The sequence below is a fragment of the Saccopteryx bilineata genome, chromosome 1 (genome assembly GCF_036850765.1).
Source record: "Saccopteryx bilineata isolate mSacBil1 chromosome 1, mSacBil1_pri_phased_curated, whole genome shotgun sequence".
Lineage (NCBI taxonomy): Eukaryota > Metazoa > Chordata > Mammalia > Chiroptera > Emballonuridae > Saccopteryx > Saccopteryx bilineata.
In genome coordinates this window covers 200,173,957-200,188,897 of record NC_089490.1, presented here as the reverse complement: position 1 = coordinate 200,188,897, position 14,941 = coordinate 200,173,957, and positions in this window count along the sequence as shown.

Sequence of the window (14,941 nt, the reverse complement as noted above, 5' to 3'; positions counted from 1 at the left end):
ATAGTATTCGTGGCTGAAAGTTCCTCTCTTTCAGGACTTTAAATATTGTGGTCCACTCTCTTCTAGCTTGTAGAGTTTCTGCTGAGAAATCTGATGATAATCTAATGGGCCTTCCTTTATATGTTGTATTCTTCTTTTCCCTGGCTGCCTTGAGAATTTTTTCTTTGCTGTTGGTTTGTGTCAATTTCATTATGATATGCCTTGGAGTATGTTTGTTGGGGTTAAGAAAACTCGGAGTTCTGTTTGCTTCTTGAACTTGAGGCTTTAGTTCTTTCCACAGGCTTGGGAAGTTCTCATCTATTATTTGTTTGAGTATGTTCTCCATTCCATTTTCTCTCTCTTCTCCCTCTGATATACCTATTATTCTTATGTTATTCTTTTTGATGGAGTCAGATAATTCTTGTAGGGCTATCTCATTTTTTTTAATTTTTGAGTCTCTTTCATCTTCTCTCTGTTGTGCCTCAAGTTGCTTGTCTTCTATTTCACTAATCCTCTCTTCTATCTGACCTGTTCTATTAGCTAAGCTTGTTACTTCGTTTTTCAGCTCGTGAATTGAGTTTTTCATCTCTGTTTGATTTGTTTTTATAGTTTCAATTTCCTTGGACATATATTCTTTGTGTTCATTGAGTTGTTTTCTGAGCTCCCTAAATTGCCTTTCTATGTTTTCTTGTATATCTCGGAGGATTTTTAGGATTTCTATCTTGAATTCGCTGTCATTTAGCTCCAATGTTTCCAATATATTAAATTTTTTCTCCATAGATTTTTCCTCATCTAGCTGTGTTACCTCTCTTTCTTTTGTATCCATGATATTCGATTTTCTCTTCCTTAATGGCATCTGAGGGTGGTTTTGTTGATAGTATTGAGATTTAATAAAGAATAAAATGTTAAAAATAATTTAAAAATAATAAAAAAATAAGAAATCGAAGAGTTGTTTTTTTTAAAAAAATTAATAATGAAATAAAGAAAAATAAAATAAAATAAAAATTTTTTAAAAAGGAAATTATTCCTCCCCTCCTTTTTTCCTTTCCTTTCCTCTCCCATCTTTCTTGAGAAAATCTTGAGGTGAACTGTGAATTATAACAAACAATGCCTGTGATGGAGGGCCTGAATTGGGGAGAAGTAATAAAGGGGCAAAAAAAAAAAAAAAAAAAAAAAAAGAAAAAAGAAAAAAAAAGCTTATGGACCCACAAAAATAAGGAAAAAATTTGTGTCAAGAATAAAATGATTTGCTTTTAGGTGTTGGTTGTCTAAGAGTTATGATGAGAGGAATAAGAGGAAAACGGAAAAATGGGGGGACAAATTAAAAAATTACTATTGTATTTAGTGGAACAAGAACTAGATAATATGGAGAGCCAGGGATGGGAGCACTGCTAGTGAGTTAAAAAGGTGAAGTAAAAACCCCCAAAATGCCACAAACATAAGTTTGAGTCCCAGATAAGATCATTTGTTTGTTATTGAGGTTTGAATGAGAGGAGATGTAAAGGAGAAAGGAAGAAACTAATATAGAGGGAGAAAAGAAAGAGAGAGAGAGAAGAGGGAACCACTAAAAGAAAAAAAAAGAAAGGAGAGAGAGAGAGAGAGAGTTAAGGGTTTTGGAGTGCAACCCTCATTGAGCGAAAGGAAGAGACGAGAAAAGATAATGGGAGATGTAACACTTATGGGTAGTGTAGTTAAAGGAGAGGAGAGAGTAAGACCGGCAGAGAGTTAATCAGCCAAATTGGAGGAGGAAAAAAAGTATCAAGAATGAAGATAAGAGAAACAAATGAACAAATATAATAAAATGGGATAGGTTATAAAGTCTGCAGATTATTCTTCATTTTGAGAGGTTATCTTCTTGCTTTTTCTTTTCTCTCCCTCTTCCTGGTAGGTGACTCTGTACCCCAGGTTCTGCCCCTTTGGCACGCTCAGGTAGAGGTTTGCAGTTGATAAGTCTCTATGGCAATGTCATGTATTGTGCTGTAGTCTCGTTGGCAGTCGAGGCTCATTAGCATTTATAGGTTCCGACAGTGAGAGAGTCCATGTTCCTGGAGCTTTTCTCCTAGTCTTTCCTTCCTCAATTAGTAGCCTGATAATCCAGCTATGGGGTTGCTGCTGCCTCTGCCTGGATAGTAAGAGGCTCAAAGAGCTGGCAACTTCCCACTCTATTTCCACTCAGCACAAGGCTCTGGGTAAGGCTCAGTCATTCAGAGCTGCTAGCATAATCAGGCGGGATTTCCACCCACTCAAAAACCTCTGGCTCTGCCACTCTGTCCAGTAACACAGGCGGGCGCCCACTTCCAGGGCGCTTGGAGGAAACTCTCACTCACTGTCTGCGACCAGGATATCCGGCCAGCAGTCTCACGCTCTGAGTGAAACCCCCAACCGCAGGAAAAAGTTGCAGCGTTGGAATTGAGTCTCGCTCCGTCCCTTGCGCGGCTTTTGCAAGGCGCTGGGGCGGCCCCGAGATTCCGCTTTGGCCCACACAAAGGCCCCTGTCTCTGCCCCTCTGTGCGATAACGTGGGCAGGCACTGCCGAGGCACTTGGAGGAATCTCTCATTCACTATCTGCGTGCACAAACCAGGATATGAGGCCGTCTGCGTCTCCCTCTGAGTGAAACCCCCGCCCGCATGGAAAATCTCCACCATTGGAATTAGTTCTCACTCCCTCCTGTGCGTGGCTTTCCCAGGGCGCTGGGGCTGCCCAGAGACTCTGCCCTCGGCCCACAGAAAGGCCTCTGACCCTGTCTCTCCGTGGCGCAACACGGGCACCCACTCCTGGGGCTTAGGGAGAAATCTCTCGCTCACTAACTGCGTGCACGCCGACCAGGAGACCGGGTAAAATGGCCGCTCTGCTTGTCTTTCTTTGTTTGGGTTTGGCGCGAGTGTTAGCTTGTATTGCCCGGGTTGCCACAGGATCAGATTTTCCTCGGCTTGGATCTCCGTGCCACAGCCTGGTCTGGCCGTTTGTGCCACGGCCTGGATCTGTTCACCCCCTTTGCCCGCCTCAGTTTCTATATTCAAAGTTACCAGAGAAAGCCACCCTGTTTAGGTTAGTGAGGAAGGCGGAGCATTTCTTACTCCCTATTTCCTTCGGGGTTTGGTTATATATTTAGCCAATTTTTCACTCAACCATACCTTTGGGTGTATTGCGAAGCATCTGGAGGCTCCAAGTATAGGTTTTTCTGCTTCTGGTTGAAGATCTTGTTGAGTTTTGGGGGAGATTTATCGGTATTGCTTCCTACCCCGCCATTACTCTGACATCATCCCCCTGAAACTCTAATTTTATTTATTAGAGTCCTCTCTCTCTTTTTCTTGGTGAGTCTAGTTAAAGGTTCATCAATCTTGTTTACCTTTTCAAAGAACCAGCTCCTAGTTTCATTGATCTTCTGTATTGTTTCTTTAGTCTCTATGTCATTTATTTCTGCTCTGATCTTTATTATTTCCTTCCTTCTGCTACATTTGGGCTTTACTTGCCATTCTTTTTCTAATTCTTTTAGATGCAGGGTTAAGTTGTTTATTTGAGCTTTTTCTAGCTTCTGAAAGTGTGCCTGTAGTGCTATGAACTTCCCTCTCAGCACTGCTTTCGCTGTGTCCCATAAATTTTGAGTTGTTGTATGCTCATTGTCATTCGTTTCTAGGAATTTTTTTTATTTCTTCTTTGATCTCATTCTTAATCCATTCATTATTTAACAACCTGCTATTTAGTTTCCATGTGCTTGAGAATTTTTGAGCTTTTCTGCTGTGATTCATTTCTAGTTTCATGCCGTTGTGATCAGAGAAAGTGCTTGATACGATTTCAGTCTTCTTAAATTTGTTGAGAGCACTTTTGTGCCCTAACATGTGGTCTGTCCTAGATAATGTACCATGAGCACTTGAAAAGAATGTATATTCTGCTGCTTTAGGGTGAAAGTTTCTGAAGATATATCTATTAAATCGAGTTGGTCTAGTGTTTCCAATAAGTCTGCTGTTTCTTTGTTAATTTTCTTTCTTGAGGATCTATCTAGTGATGTTAGTGGGGTATTGAAATCCCCTACTATTATAGTATTGCTGTTGATCTCGCCCTTTAAATCCATCAAAGTCTGCTTTATATATTTAGGTGCTCCTATATTAGGTGCATAGATATTTATAATAGTTATATCTTCCTGTTGGATTACTCCCTTTATCATTATGTAGTGGCCTTCTTTATCTCTTACTATATCCTTTGTTTTAAAGTCCAATTTGTCTGATATAAGTATTGCTACCCCAGCTTTTTTTTCATTTCCATTTGCATGAAACGTTTTTTTCCATCCTTTTACCTTCAATCTGTGTGTGTCTTTTGTTCTAAGGTGTGTCTCTTGTAGACAACATATGTATGGGTCCTGTTTTCTTATCCACGCAGCTACCTTGTGTCTTTTGATTGGATCATTTAATCCATTTACATTTAAGGTTATTATTGATATGAGTTGTTTATTGCCATTTTCTTCTTTAAAGGTGTATTCCTTTTTTTTTTTCTGTATTCTTTTCCCACTTTGATCTGTTTACAACAGGCCCCTTAATAGTTTCCTGCAGCATTGGTTTGGTCGTAATGAATTCCTTGAGTTGTTTTTGTCTGGGAAGCTTTTTATTTCTCCTTCAATTTTAAACAATAGCCTTGCTGGATAAAGTAGTCTTGGTTGTAGGTTCTTGTTCTGCATTACTTTGAATATTTCTTGCCATTCCCTTCTGGCCTCAAGTGTTTCTGTTGAGAAGTCAGATGTCATCCTTATGGGGGCTCCTTTGTAGGTGATAACTTTTTTTCTCTTGCAGCTTTTAATATTTTCTCTTTATCGCTTAGCTTTGGTATTTTAATTATGATGTGTCTTGTGTAGGTTTCTTTGGGGTTCTCTTTAATGGAGTCCTCTGTGCTTCTTGCATTTGTGAGAGTTTCTCTTGCATTAATTTAGGGAATTTTTCAGCTATGATATGATTGAACAAAGTCCCTATCCCTTGTTCTTTTTCTTCTTCTTCAGGAACTTCTATGATGAGGATGTTATTTCTCTTCATGTTGTCACAGAGCTCTCTAAGAGTTTCCTCTGACTTTTTGAGTCTCTTTTCTCTTTTCTTCTCTGCTTTCATGCCTTCATTCCAGTTGTCCTCTAACTCTCTGATTTGATCCTCTGCTCTATCTATCCTGTTTTTAATTCCTTCCATTGTGGTCTTCATTTCTGATATTGTATTTGTCGTCTCCAACTGATTCTTTTTTATACTTGCTATTTCTTTATTTAGGTTTTCAAACTGCCCCTCCATTGTTGTTCTAAGATCCCTAAGCATCCTTACAATCATTATTTTGAACTCCGCATCTGGAAGTTTGATTATTTCCATATCACTCAGTTCAGCTCTCCAAGGCATCTCTTGTGGTTTCATTTGGATTGCACTCCTTTGTCTTCTCATCCTCTTTTTTTTTTGTAGAGTTGGTTGAGTCTAGGCTTGGTGTTGTCTGCCTCCAGTTTTCAGTTGTATTATTTCTAGGTCTTCTTGGGTTGGTATCAGCTGTTATCTGTAATCCACTTTTGGATTTGGGCAGCTTTGAAGTCTTGATTTGTTTGTTTTCTTAACAGGTGATAGTCTTGTTTACTGATCTCAGCAGGGGGTTTCCTTGAAACTGTATCCAGGAATGCGGTGGGTGTAACCTGAGACTCTGAAGGCCTCTTTAGCCAGCTAGACTCACTGGGGGCAGGGTGTTTTCTCAGCTTCAGTAGGGGGAGGTGTATCTCAGATCTCCATGGAGACCTGAGTTACTGCCCCTCCTCCCCATTTCTTGTTTTCAGCTGTGTCTTGTTGTGCTGATTGGAGCTGGAGAGATGTCCGGAGGTCTCTGATCTGGAAGCATTTCAGCTCTGTTTTGTGAAAGGTTCAGTCCCTCCCCCAGCTATGGCCGCCTCCAGCACGGATGAGTCAGCCCTTTTAGCTCCTCTCCTGCATTCCTTATCCCCTCACAGTCTGTACCTCTCCCTGTCCTCTCCACCTGGGAGATAAGCTGGTCCTTTCAACGCACCTCGTTCCCTGGTCGCCAGGCAAGTGGCTGTGAGCAGTAGTTTCTGCTCCCCTCCCTCCGAGATCCTCTCTGGGCTCTCAGCCCCACCCCACCCCCTCCGTTCCGGCAAGCAGAGGAAGTTCCGGGGCTCCGTACCAGGACTCCTGTGATTTCCTCTTTGCTCCTTGGTTTTTGAGAGCCGTTCTTGCAGTTCAGAGTTGGTTTTTCATGCTGATTTTTCCTAAATTGATTTGTATTCCAGTTTGGTGGTGAGAGCTGGGCGTCTGTGCATCCGGCTACTCCGCTGCCATCTTTTTTCTCCGACACATCTCTTTTCATCTCTCTGACTTCTCTGTTGGCCAACGCTACTAGGCACTTCCTATTATGAGGATAGTAGACAGATATTGATCTGTACATGATCAATTAGGGTTATTTTTCTTTTTTTTAAGAACAAACATAAGTTGTTTTATTATAGAATTAGAAATAAAAGTAAATGGCCTTATTTTACTCCTCTGTCACCTTTGATGATGAAACCAATTTCAGACTCCTGGTGATACAGGAAGCTATGATACTTGTATAAAGTTTTTATCACACTCCGTGTCAAATGTTTACCTAAGAAATCAAAGAATGTGTTCCTAGAATGTCACTCTGTCTCACTGGAAGAAAAATGAAACCTAGACTTACTTGATTTTAATTCGTTTTGTAAGCTTCCCAGAGAAGTTTAAAAATTAGTGTGGATTTTATATACTGAAGGATGTTCAAGGACTCCTATGTCACTTTTCTAACCTCCATAAAAGTCATTTTTCTTGGTTTCTCTCTATTACCAAAAGATATGTCTAACTGATTTTCTCTCTCATTCTTTGATTTTTCTCAAGTGCAAACATATATCTATTCTACTTCTTTGACTGTTCATAAAAAACCTGAAGTTCATTCTCTCTTCAATGTAAGTGAATTGAACTTATTTCAGCATTCCTAATGGGTTTATCTGTTAACTGGGTACAGGAGTCCTCACAGTTAGGTTCTAAATAAATTTGGCTCTGGCCAGTTGGCTCTGTGATAGAGTGTTAGCCTGCCATGTGGAAGTTCTGGGTTCAACTCCTGGTCAGGGCACATTAATTTTTCTCAATTTAAGCAACCATTTGTTCCTCTACCCCTCCCCCTTCTCTCTCTCTCTCTCTCTCTCTCTCTCTCTCTCTCACTCTCTCTCTCTTTCTTCTCCTCCCACAGCCATGGCTCCAACAGTTTCAGCAAGTTGGCCCTGGGCACTGAGGATGGCTCCATGGCCTCACCTCAGGTGCTAAAATAGCTCGGTGGCCGAGCAACAGAGCAACAGCTCCATATGGGCAGAGCATCGTCTGGTTGGGGAGCTTGCTGGGTAGATCACAGTTGGGGCACATGTGGGAGTCTGTCTCTGCCTCCCCACCTCTCACTTAATTAAAAAAAATTGATAACCAGTGAATCTAATTTTATTACTATCTCTGAGGTCAGTTATATGACAGTGTGCATACCTCTGAAGAAATGTTAAGGGACGACGCTGTACAGTACATTTATATTGTCCCCATGTACACAACCTAAGACTTAGTTGAAAAGTCAGACTAGTCAGACAACTTGAAGAATTATCTTTTTCAGATCCCACATTGTTAATTAGATCAAGCTAAGCAAGGAAACGTGTGAACCTCTACACTGTGTTTTTAAAACTTATTCATTTGTTCATTTACCATTTTTTGAACTGAGGATCACAAGTGCCAGAAACTGGACAGGATCCTGGGAATATTGGGCAGTGTTTCCTACTCCCTTGGAGGATAAAATCCTGGCTCCACCCTGTGTACTACTCAGTATTATTTAACCTTTCTGCCTCCCTTTCCTACCCACAATGTGTGAAACAATGGTATCTACAACATCGTATGGGTAGCAGAAAAGATTCAATGACAATACCTATTAAATGTTTTAAATCAATGCTGGGCTGAGCATTTTACCTCTTAGTAGTGGTAGTATTAGCAGTATCATCTAAGAAATAGATATTAATTATAAATGCTGTATATATTATAAAGGAAAAGTGTGGCGGCTAAGAAAGCACATAATAGGATGATGCCACAGATAACAATTAGTCAACGATAATTTGTCTAAATAGGAGCAGTACAAGTGAGACTATTGTATATCTAACATCTTTAATAAAAAGGTGCATAACACTAAACTTTATAAATGAAAAGATTGCATTGGTGAGTATCTCTTCATTCATATTGTTCTTGAGAGTCTTCTTTAATTTTTCTCAATTTAACTTTTTTTTTTATAAAATATCAAAAAGGAAGTCATTATAAACTTCAGCAGGTTGGGGAAAAAATGACCACATTTCAAAATAAAAAGTAGACAAAGGAATGTTTGAGAAACGATTAGATGGGTTCTTCACAGCCATAGTCTCAATAGCGACAATAAATTAGCCATGAAAATTCCAGTCTCATTCCCACCACTCCTGATAACTCCACTTCTCTCACATGCAATTACACCAGAGAAACCAGTGACCTCGTTGTGTGGCGGCGTTCCTACTAAACTATATGTGAAAATATGTTTGTGTATTGATAAGCTGCAAGGCATTAAATCCCACAAAGCATGTCACCACTTCTTATACAGTAAACACTCAAAGAACACATGAGTGTAAAGTAGGAAATAATTCACATTCAAATTACTGCACTACTAATTAAATTAACTCCTATTGTTAAGATGACTTGTTAGCGCCAACATGAGCTATTCCAGCCTGGGGTGCCACACTAGCAAAGCTAACCACCGTGTCTGCAAATGCGCTGGTGACCTCCGTGTCTGCAAATGTGCTGCTTGACCAGAAACACAGTGCTTCCGGTTAGCCAGTCCACAAATGCCAAACCAGCTCTGGGTCTTCTTAACCCAAACATTACGTAACTCCAGACAATCAGACCTTTTCTTTCCTTTTCTTGTTATTTATTCTTTATTCTATAACAATATCCTGCCTTCTTCCCACTTTGCAGTTCTCCAAGTGGAGATTGTCTACTTCACGGAGTGTTTAAAAATAAAATGTTTGTCTGTCTCACCTAAACTGTCTTCCTTAATTATTTCTCATGGTGTTTTGGGAAAGCTCACAATCTGAGAACTTTTGGAGAGCCAGCATGCCATTGCCCCGACGTAACATGGGTTTTGACTTACATTCCCAAACAAGATCTGAAAGTCAAAGATTTAAAGCCTCTTATCCATTATACATCATTTCCACTCTGTTTACATATTTCCAAATCTCTAATGGGAATGAGGTTTCCACCATCAGAGTAATCCCACATATGAGCCTAAGTGATCTAGAAAAGGCCAAGAAACCATGGAGATATGTCTGACATTCCAAGTTATTTTGAAGAATGGCATATTCAAGTAAGGTTGAATTTGAGGTCTGTCTCCGTAATCTATGTTAAGTTATTGCATATACTAATGAATTTCCAAAAGAAAGTACCAAAAAAATTCATTAACTATACGTTGCAAAGCTTAGGTAATAAAGATGCCAGCCCTGTTGTGAGGATACTCTACATGCGGAGGTTAGATTAGCCAGTCAGAGTTCATTCATTCCAAGGCTCAACAGCATTATCAACATAACCTTTTGTTTGTTATGCATCCCTGCCCTAAAAAGCACCTTAAGATCCCAGAGAAACATAATTATTAAACCGATTCTGTCGTGGTTCTAACTATATTCTTCTGAGACTCATATTAGAATTGTCCACAATCACTATTGTGAATACAGTTGCTATTCTTTAATTTAAGTGACTGCATAGGAATTGGTTGCATTGTACCTGGGACCATGCTTATCTAAGAATATATGCAAATTGCAAATATTCAACAAAACTTTTAAAAACTATTTGTTGATGAATAGAAATAACAACAGCTAACCCTCACTGACCAGCATATGTAAAACACAGTCGCTGCAGTGAATGTTTAATCCTTAAGAAACTAGAAACTGGCATTAAACACTTTAACTTAATACATCAAAACTCACCAACAAGGACTGATGGGATGGAAAGTTAACTCAGTTTTCTGGAAACAAGATGCGGTAGCGGTTAAGTTTATGGATTTGGGAATTGGATAACAGTAGTATTATGGCTGTGTGATCTTGAACAAGTTAACAGGTTCATTAACTGTAGATTAGAACAATTAGTATCTACACCAAAAGGTTGTTAAGAAGTTATCTATACGCAGTAAGTACTTTATGAGATGCCTATGTAGCCTGTCGTTAATTTTCGGTCAGGTTCTTGGCTCTTAACTATTCCAGTTGTACAATGACTTCGTGATGAAATAGTTTCTGTGCAGGCCATTTCTTATAGTTATAATTATCAGAAAAGATATACAAGTTAGTAAACAGTACCCAAAAGGGGATGGCATATGTTGAATATTTGATCATAGAAAGTGTGATTACACATCAGATGCATTGTGGGTGAATCCTATACAAGATATAGGATGAAAAGATATACAAGTTAGTAAATAGTACCCAAAAGGGGATGGCATATGTTGAATATTTGATCATAGAAAGTGTGATTACACATCAGATACATTGTGGGTGAATCCTATTCAGCTTATTATTAATCCAAATCCAACCTCAGAGTGCAACTCTCATGATATTTATTTATACCTGCTCTGTCTCCTCGCTCTATTCAGTTTTCTCATTGTTCATTTCTAGACTGTGCAACCTCTCTGTACCCTCCTGGAAACCTGCTATACCACCTGCCATGTTACTGTACAGAATACATAATAGGTTAAATCTAGAGTCTTCATCAAATATACATATATGTACATTTAGCGGTGCTATTCTTAACAACGGCTCTCCAGATCTATGCAGTATGAAAGAAAACTGATGTCTATGAAAAGTTTATCTATAAAGCCGTTCATTCTGGGTTATGCTGACAAAGTGGAAGGGATTTTAAAAATACACCCAGCTTGAGCAGGGCAGCAGTGGGAGCAGGAAGAAAATGTAATTTCTAAGGTGCATATTCTTTGGTAAATTTACCCCACAGTTGAGATGTGACTGATCTTCTGGAACATTCTATATTAAGAGATCTATGCTATTCCGGTTTTTCATTCTTATTCCCACTGTGTGGGCTAAATTTACACCTGCCTGTTGAAATGGAACAGAGTTTCACGTTCTCTAAGAAATATAAGTCACACAACCATGAAGTGAATCAAAATTAGTAATTGCTTAATTTTTCAAATTGTTATTTAGAATTATGTACAGAGTGATCAGAAAATTCAGTCTCTCATCTGTTCCTAGAACTTGATGTCTGGATAATCCAGAGGTAAGATATTTATCTCTAAAACTCCATGTTCAATTAAGGTCTCCAAGAGAATATAAAGATAGAAAAACACGGTTTTTTTTCTGTTATCAATATTTACTTGAGTAAAGTAAAATTAATCATATGAGTAACTTCCTAGTATCATTTATAAAATCTTGAGAAATGTTATTTTATCGAATATAAATGTTTTATATCCAGAATTAGGTACTCTTCTTTAAAAAAATACAATTAATTTATATTGGAGTGCAGCAACATAAAGACAAGTCCAAAGTGCATTTTCTAAAATGAATGTTTCAAATGTATATTGTAAAAATTTACATTTCTGTTCTCTTTCTAATTTTTTAATTCATTCTGACACAAGCTCCTTTTTACTAATGAATAAATTTTCATTTTACTCTTTGTTATCTAGAAATAATATTCAGATAAGTCTTTATAAATCCTACAGTATAATATTGTAGAGACAGTAATGAAAAGTAAAATACATTCACCAACCTATAATAAATGTTTTTATGTAAATGACAAAGCCCAGAAATTATTCTGCATATGAAATAAGGGAAAATAAAAGTTAAAGTTAGGAGAGCATTAAATATAAACTTTCATATGATAATGATACTCTTACTTGTATATGACAAGAGATAAATGTAAATTTAAAAATATCAAATCAGCCTGATCACGTTGTGGCACAGTGGATAGAACATCGGACTGGGATGCAGTGAACCCAGCTTCCGGCCCCAAGGTCGCCAGCTTGAGTGTGGGCTCATCCGACTTGAGCATGGGCTTACCAACTTGAGCACGGGGTTGCTGGCTTGAGTGTGGGATCATAGACATGACCCCGTGGTTGCTGGCTTGAGCCCAAGGTCGCTGGCTTGAGCAAGGGTTCACTGGCTCAGCTGAAGCCCCCTGGTCAAGGCACATATGAGAAAGCAATCAATGAACAACTACAGTGCTGCAATGAAGAACTGATGCTTCTCATCTCTCTCCCTTCCTGTCTGCCTGTCCCTCTTTCTGTCTTTCTCTCTGTCTCTCATTAAAATAAAAATGGCAAATCAAAATGCCATGTTATTGACTTCAAAGTGAAAAAAATATATGAGATACCTATCTCATGTTGTCAATAAAAGTATTAACATGTTAATAAAATTAAATATATATAAAATATTTATCAAATTCTTACCAAATCAGTAAGACTATCTCTCTTTCTAGTTTATTTCCTATTCATTGGATCAGATGTCACCTTCCATTCATATCCCTGCCTCAGGCCAACTGGTACTTAGCAGCTTGTGACTTCTTCCATGTCACCTCCTCCACTATCTGACCACCCTTCTCTCCCTCAATCACTCTTCTACTTCTGCTGTGGCATCCACAGCGTTTTGTTCCTCCCTCCATAAAATGTGAGGAGAAAAACCGCCACTCCTCTGCAGCTCAAAACTGTGCCCACAGAACCTAGAATAATGTCTGCACATGTTAAACACAAGGACAGGGACCCAGGTGAGTGAGTGTGTCTCCCGCTTCTAGAATACAGCATCACCACCTCCTGTCGCTTCTCATCCTCACTGGTCCTCCTGTCTAGAACTGCTGCAGGCTTTCAACTGGACCTGACAGCAAACTGCAATGTGGAGAAGGCAGTCCTGCCGCAACCTCAAAATTTATTTTAAAGAGTAATGTTGACATTAATTTCAAATGCAGTTCCATTACCCTCCAAATATTTGCCTTATAGCTCACTAAAATATACAGCTTTTAATTCTTTAATTTTTTTTTTCTGAGAAAAGTTTATATGGCTGACACCAAGAAAAATAGGCTGGTGTTACTTATTCATATTTTTTACTTAATATTGGTTCTCTTAAATCTCATTTTAGTGTTAAATGATTTCCCCAAAATAAAATAGAAATCTTGCCATTCCTGGTAATGAGTGATTTTATTACATTAGTCTTCCTTTCCAGATGCCATGGTTTTATGTAGTGCAAATGATCCTCTCATTACCAAACGATATGAGAAAGAAAGTGCTTCAGGGAGGTATATGCTATAAGCCTGTACATTAAGTAGCTATAAAAAAGCAAAGCTTTGTAAACTAGCCAGCAAAGTATCTGAACTCAGCAGTGTGGACCGGGGAACACAAACACTGAGCTCCACATCTGACCAGATGTGGACATTCCTAATGGATAAGTTCAGTTAACCAATAAAACATTTTCAACTTAAAGCTTAAAGTGGTGATTATAATGCTAGTGTTCTTGCCTGGGAAGTATAACTGAGGCGGACAGATATGCAAAAAAAAAAAAAAAAAAAAAGAAAAGAAAATTATCTTGCAAACCAAATATAGTATATATTTACCAGACTAACTCTTCATTTAGCTTGGTTTCAGAATTCCACAACTTACAGTATGCATGATAGAAAAGAACTACATAAAGATAACCACTGATTATATTTTATTATCCCTCCAAACCTAATCTGAACCATCGTTTAATTGCTGTCAGTCTAAATATGAGGGTAGAAGAGGCATTTATCATAAAACGAGTTATCAAGACGATGGCCCAAATATTTACTCCCTTCTGACTTGACATTTATACTTTTAACTATGAATGTCAACTTAGCATCTCTCTACACAACTCTGCTTGCAGAATCCCCTGTTCATGCTACCATTACCACAGACAGATACAAACTCAAAAACGGAATCCCCTCTGACAATCACGCCCCAATCATTCTCTTTCTTTATCTCACTTTTTACATATATGTTTTCTTTTCTATGTCTGCTCACCTGAGAGGACATCCTCGGTGGATCTCTGAACGAGAGAATGAACTTCCGGTTTCCAATGTTTTTTTCACTTAGATGAGGTACATGGTTAACCTGAACCTGAAAGCCATGATATCCCCTTCTTTTCCCCTGGACTGATCAACACTCACTGAGACAGTCAGGATCCCATGACCCAATTTGACCCTTTCAGACTTTTTGCCCCAGAGACACAATGTGGACACGTTCTTCCCTGAGAAATCAGCTTGCCTCCCCCTGACAGTACCAGCCCTGTGCCAGCCCAGCTCCCGCCGTGCCTTGCCGTGATCTAAAAGTTGAGTCATGGCAAGCCTATTGACAATCACTGTCAACATACTTTTTCTTTTAATCCAAATGATTTTGTTCATATTTACGGGTTTTTAATAATGTGCTTTATGGGATCCATTGGGTACTGTTGGCCTTTGTTCTGAGGAAGTTTCCACAGACCCATTGGGTAGTGTGGCAGAAAACAAGTACAAACCTGCAAACAATTTTTTTTAGATAATAAAAATGGGAGTGCACATTGTATACTAAAATGCCTTTTTATTTCCTATGGAGGCTTGACTGACTGCATCACAATAAAGTAAGCAGGTAACTGATTTTATTTTCTTCATAGATCATTAGGGTTTTGCGATCACAAACTTAAAGTTATTTTATTCTCTCCCCTTGAAATGAAATGAAAACTATCAATCTATAAAGCAACTTAAACATTAAATTTAGTTTATTACCATCGCATAGTCTCAAAATGACATTCTAAATGCTATGTCTACCAAAATTCAGGTTGCTTTTAAGACGTTATGTTACTTGACATTTTGCATACAAACCTACCAAGTTCTTCAAACTTTCAACATTCCCCTTACATTTACAAAAGGTATATATTCTTAATGTTTGTTTGCATATAAATGTTAGACATTTTTA